We start from the raw sequence: 7,110 nt of genomic DNA on the forward strand, positions 1-7,110 counted from the left end.
GATGGAATAATTATTTTTCAAGGCATTCACAATAAGACAACATATTAATCACCCTTTCTTATTCACACAAGGAGCTTAAATCATGTGCACTTTATGAAATTATGTTTTGCATGTGCAGATTTTATAAAAACTATAGTCTAAATTATTATCATTCTTAAAAATTTTAAACAAACCTCATTCTCCTGACATCTAGTGGTCAGACAGCCTAGTGCAGAATGTCTTCTATAGTGTTCTGTGTTGGTTTGCATCAATTATAACACCTTTCCAGGATTCATGAGGTTTCTGGGGTCCAGGGTGGCCTTGAGGCCCTGCATGACCGCTATAGCCAATGGACCGACCTATTCTCTGAGCAGGGCCCACTTTCCTAGACCGATCCCATGTTCACCAGTACAAGTTCCATCCATCGCCAGTGCTCTCCTACATGGGGAAAGACAACAAGAGAATGAATTCATCCACTGTAATTGTTACTGCCATTAAATAAGGTGAACTAAGTAACACATCTTGATTAATTAAGAAGCTTGGAATCACTAGATCTGGCATTCCTGCCCCAAAAGACTTCAGTGTGGCTGGGAGACTTGAAGAATTATTTTAGCAGCCCACAACCACTGAAAGACCAACGTTTCCTCAGGACGTAGAATCTGTGCAACTGAGCTGTCTGTCCAGTCGAATTCATATTCCCAGGTGTTTCCACCTCCACATTCTCCAACTGAATGATGAAGACTAGTCTTGGGGGCTCCCTGGCGCAGAAAACTGCTACTCCTACTCATCTTGTTCATGCAGGTTCCCACTATTTGACATGACAAAGTACACCTTGTATACTCTAACCACAATTTTTGCTGCAATAAGACAATTCTGAATTATTTTTATGAAGAAAAATTATGAACTAAATGCTATTGATTGAGCTTTATTAAGACTGGAATATAAGATGGTACATGCTATTTTTGCCCAGATTTGCAGTCTGGAGGAACTGATGCTAGTTGTTGAAAGTCAGAACCGGTCTGCAGACACTGGGCAGTTGTGAGGAAACTGCATAGTTAATGATCAGTGTTGGGTGAAAGTTATACTTTTAAGAGTAATGCATTACAATATTGTGTTTTTAGTGTTACTTAGTTACTTCTTATGGGACGTAACTTATTACTGTACATTACGTTTGCATAAGAAAAGCCAAAAGTTATATTTTTGGTAACTGTAAGAGCCCTTTCACACCAAAAGTGAAATTAATAAGTATCAGTCTGAAGGAAGTACCTCAGTCTCTGCACCTCACTTCCTGTTTCTCCCAACACAGGGACAGGAGAGAGGTCAGTGAATGAATGAGAAAACAGTAAGTTGTGTTACTTATTTTTAAAAAGCACATTTAATTGAAAGTAATGAATTAGTTTTCTAGTTACTTGAAATAAGTAATCTGATAACATAACTAACGTTATTTATAATGTGTTACCCTCAACACTGTTTATGATGGGCACAGACTACGATTTGTTTAGCTTGAGACGACATTTCCATCCAGTCCGAGGAAATCAAACATGATTAATCTGTAGATAAAGATTTTAAAGACATCGTTTTTCATTGAGTTTCTTGTGTTCGGAACAATTTTAAAGTATCCAGCCTTTACTTGAACCCAGCACTTTCCTTAAAAAGGCAGAATGGTATTACAGTTGAATTGACTGAACACGTTCATCTAACTTGGCCTGCTCAAGTTCCTCTATACTTCCAGACAGCGAGCCTGAAATCAATTTCTTCACACAAGTTCAACTCGATAACATTTCTTTTCCTTTCAGAGTATTCACTTTAGAGTGCAAACACTCCTTTAGCAGTTAATATGGCTATTCTTTTTGCAAACGTATGATTTTACAGTTACATCATATCTGTCATTCATGAGATTGCAGCATCTGTCTTCTCTTTGGCTGCTGGTTCATTGTATCTGACAGAGACTGCACTTCACCCATAATGACTTAAGGCAGGTAGAACCTTTATTATTTGTGCTCATTTCCAAAGCCAGACACTAGACCGTCTATGTCTGTCATTGTCAATAAATGCTCTCCAAATGGCAGAAGACACTTTGAGAAATAATCCTGGTATTGATTGCTACACAAAACAAAACTGACAATGTACACAAAAGCTGCAGCCAGTCCCGCTCAGCCGCCTCAGAAGATCATTGTAAGGGAGCAACACTGCTGAAAGGAATTAAACAGAAGTACCTGACTAGTCTCTCAGTGAAGTAGTGAACCCTTTGCACCTCGTCTGGGTCATTGGGATCCAGTACTATTAAACAATGTTTCCATCGCCCACGTGACCTGCAATAGGACCTTCAAATGTAAACATATTATATCAGCAGTTAAAAACAGTTCTCAAGACTAAATGAGAAAATCGAATTTGGTAAACTACCGGTTATATTGTTTCTGATTAGATCTTCCTTTGTCTCCACTATAATCTGAGGCAGTCGTGAGATTGGCACACAGACATCCGTAGAATATGCCTGTAAGGTACACATAGGTACATTTTTGTAAAGAGTTCTGAACATGGTCTACTTTACTAACTTAATATTCATAAAAAGTTATTTGTAGGCTGTTTTCTCTGAATAGTTGATAACTGGCTGTGTGGTGCTTTTATGACATTGCTCTGTTTGCTTGAGCATTCTGACCAGCCCAGCATAGCAACTGGTTCAGCCAATGGTGTGAGTTTAGGGCGGGGCTATTGGTTTTGCTGACCTATGGCAGAATGTTTGGGAAACCTGTTTGAAACAGTCATGATTTTTAAGCAAATATTCTGTATGGACAGACTGACTGGAATAAGAAACAAAAATACTATTTATATTAAAATTATTATTATATTATTTTAGTAAATTATAATAGGTATTATTATATAACTTTTGGTAAATTTTTGCTAATTAGATCTTCTTTAGTCTTCACTGTAATATGAGGTAACTAAAAGCACTCAAATATGTAAAATATGCCTGGAAAATGTGTAATTTTTTATGTAAAAAATACCTTGTCCTATTAAACTTTACATTGATTTACAACTATAATTAACCAATTTGTTGGCTAGTTTTCCTTAATAAAAATGTGTTTTGCGGTGCTATCAAAACATTACTGTTTGTTTACTATCTGTTTGGTTGACCAATGGAAGTGTTCGGGAAACCTCTTTGATAACAGTCATTCTTTTTACACTGCGCTATGCATGACAGAACAAAAATTAAGCTCAAAAGCATAATTACAATTGCATCAAGATAATAAAAAGTATGTAAAGTGTATATTCTAAGTTAAAAGATAAATTGCACTTGTCTGAGTCAGAATTATGTTGCAGTGAATGTTCCCACCTTACATCCAGGCCTCAGGGCCAGGGCTGCGTACCCCGCATCATGACGGGCTTTCCATAACCGGCCACGAGTCTCCTCATCTTCTGCCCAGGAGAATTCTGAGCCTCCGTTATCCCGCGTGATCTCCTCTGAACACACAGAACAAGCTTTCCAGATGACACATTCTTTCACATCTATTGTTTTGCTTTTGTAAAATACTGTTTCTGTAGAAATGTGTTGTTTGGGTGTATGTTTTATCCACATATACCAGTGATGGACACTTGCTCTTCCATTTTTTTGGAGCTACCGTGGAACTCTAGAAAGAGGGTGGGAGTGACCGCATAGGACAGTTTGAAGTGATTGCATGCGTTTATCATCACGTCGTCCAAGAACTCTGCAAATGGAACGCATCAACAACGATTAAGTCTTGTGAAGCCTTTGTGTGTAGAAAGTCGAGGCTTAAAAATCAATGCTTCAGTGCAGCCTCGATTTAAAAATCTAAGAGGGTAGTCATGCCTGATTACTCATAAATTGGATGGAGCTACTGGTGGAATATTTTACCCTGAGTGGACTGCAAAAGAAGAAACACATTGTGGTTCTGAGAACCGAGCAATTCATTAAACCCTTGACTGCGTTCAGTGTTGACTATGAATAAAGGATGGTGTTTCCTTCTGAATTAATGTTTATGTCATTGCAGGAGGCTTCAGTGGATAGATTAGAATGAAATGAATAGAGTTCTGCACTAAATCGCAACAGCTAGGCTTGCGTGTAGTTTCGAGTGCCACAGTCTGTAACTTTACAAGTTCACAACACAGGAGACCAAGTGTTCTTTTGTTATGTTGATGCCAAATAAGGCACCAAACTAAGCACATTGTGTCCATGTGCTTTAAACAATGCTCACCGATACGGGCAATGGGCACTCCAGCTTGCAGGATCTGAACAGTACTGTCCACCGCTGATTGGCAATTGGAAAGGAGCAGACAGCCGACACCATACTTTCAGGAATACCGAACAACCGAAGCGATTTTTGGTTATTTTGAATTAGATTTTATTTTTATGTTATGTTTTAGTTAGTTTTAGTAATTTTGTTGAGTTTGTCTCATTTTCATTACTTTTTTAATATCTATCAATCCTTCTATCTATCTATCTATCTATCTATCTATCTATCTATCTATCTGGCTCCACCATCACATCAAAATCCTCTTGGTGAAGATCAAGAACCTGATCCATCTTTCTCAGACTGAAACACACCCCACCCGAAGAAACACATAGTTCACAAATATGTAAACTTATATATATATATATATATATATATATATATATATATATATATATATATATATATATATATATACATACACACACTTACTCACTCACTCACACACACACACACACACACACACACACACACACACACACACATAAATGGATGCTTACTTAAGAAAATTGTTCAGAATAGCTAAAAATATGGACAAAACTACTTCTTTTTTCCTCTAATGAAGATTAGGCCTGAAATCTGACACCGGCACTGTCGAATTCTTGTGTCTATTCTTCTCAACTGGACAAACCTGCAGAGCACCAACACCTCCCTCCAGGCCTGTCCCTGTGCCAAATGGGATCATGGGTAGTTGGTGGTGGTGAAAAATTTTGGCAAGGGCACTGACCTCCTCTACAGACCAAGGAAACACCACCACATCTGTTGGTCGGCATGACGGCATCTGACACAGCAAGACAAAATACCACAAATATATAAATAAAAACATGCAAATCAAATTGAAATGTAATGAAAAAATGTAATGTATCTGTATTCTAATTTATTTATTGAAAAATGTATTTTGACTTGATTGGCTGGTTGTGAAACACTGAGGATTGATTGGGCCTGAATATCATTGGTGTGGATGATTATTTGTGTCTGGGAGAAAAGAGAAGTGGTGAAAAATAAGTTTCTCTCATATGCTGAATGGGACCAGATAGTCGATGTAATATTTTACTCACCACTTTTAATGATTGACTCAGACGCTGCAGTCGGTTTATTTGTAACTGTGGGAGCTACTGCTGCACTGTTTGCATATGATTAAGAGGCAGGTGACCCTCCGGTATGGCAGTGAAACCTCACCTGTGCGCAGACTCATCCCTGCCGTGCTGTTCTCTGACAGCTGAGCCCACAGACACCCCTTCATCTCCACTAACAGAGCGAAACGCTGAAATGACCCGCTCGACGGCTCCAGCCTTCAATACAATACCCAATGAGAGATATATATACAGAATGCATTACTCTCTGGTGACACGTAAGCTAATATATATATATATATATATATATATATATATATATATATATATATATATATATATATATATATATATATATATATATATATTTATGTGTGTGTGTGTGTTTGTGTTTGTCTTATATATATATATATATATATAATTTTAATATTTATTTTAAAATGTAGTTGTATATATATATATATATATATTCTATTTCTGAGAATTATGTAACAATAAAACGGAATAAACGGAGCAATTCCAATAGGTTCCTCGCACTGCAGTGCTCGGGCCCTAATAATCCCAAATTTACTTGAGTAGAATATGTCCTGGACCTCCTGCAAACAAACGGCACCCGTGAAGAAGAGAAGCGTAGGGCTTGCATGAACAAAGTCATTTTCTACTCCTTACAAAAGTAAAGAAATAACCGAGCTTTTATACATGGCGTCAGTTGTTAAGTTTATATATAATTTTCTTTCGGATCAGTATAACGGCGTCACGCTTCGTCTGAACCTCAAGCCCCGCCCCTAGATTAGGAATTCTACTGTGCGAACGCTTAATTTATGAATATTAGATATTTATCATGACGTTCGCATAGTAATTTGATCTGATTAGCTGACAAAACGAATATGTATGAATATCAATTAGCTTGACTTCGCGCTTCAGGAATATTAGCCTAACGTAATTCATATTCATAAGCTAAACTTTATCATAGATTCGTTAGAGAATACGTTTATTTCTAATCTCAGGAATTTTCTATTAAGTGTTCAGACATGATAAAGTACTGTACATGCAACAGTACTATATAAAACCACAGATTTTTTACAATGAATGTAGTTTAAAAGTTTTTAGAGAAGCCACAAGGTGGCAGTACTACATCACACAGACAGTCCTCTGTTTTGACAATTCAGTTGACATCAGCATCATAAAGCAATATAGATACATACTTCTTAAGAATTTCTCAGTTTATTTTTTATTTTTTTGTTAGGCTACTTATTATAAAATGGTATAAAACAATAACTGTTTCTGCTTTTGTCTTCCAATATAAAGCTAATAGGCCTACTCTGATGCACCATTTCATAAACTAATCAAAATTAAAAAGACATCCCAAGACTTAAGAAGACTATAATTAGTTTTTAAATTAGACTCAGTTTTGAACATGAAGATTTTTTCTTAGCTTATGCAATAAAATGAACAAAAATAGGCCACATGGGATGTTGTCACTGTTCGAATCCAGCATTTTGACAGGTAATTTAAACCAATCATAAACAATCATAAACAATCATAACCACCTGATGAAATTGTGCAAGAGTATCCATATATTTCAAACTAGAAGGTTGAAAGGTTGAGCTAAATCAGTTCACTTCACCTTTATTAATTTGTCAGTGTACTTTTGAATTTACATGTTATTGCACCCTCATATTCAAGATTAAGATCCGGTGGGCTTTGCAACCTGCGTAGATCGAGCTGACAAGTTACGCCATTGGTTCCCATAGTAACCAATGTGGCCTCCGCCATATACGAACGTCATTTGTTCCCCATGGGAGAGT

At 36.9% G+C, this 7,110-nt stretch overlaps 1 pseudogene; it reads right to left on the reverse strand.

The window, feature by feature from the left end:
* Positions 1-40: 40 nt before the first annotated feature.
* On the reverse strand, positions 41-4,313 carry LOC132124800 (probable D-lactate dehydrogenase, mitochondrial; annotated as a pseudogene).
* Between the last annotated feature and the right edge of the window lie 2,797 nt (positions 4,314-7,110).

This window comes from Carassius carassius, chromosome 43 (genome assembly GCF_963082965.1).
Source record: "Carassius carassius chromosome 43, fCarCar2.1, whole genome shotgun sequence".
NCBI lineage: Eukaryota > Metazoa > Chordata > Actinopteri > Cypriniformes > Cyprinidae > Carassius > Carassius carassius.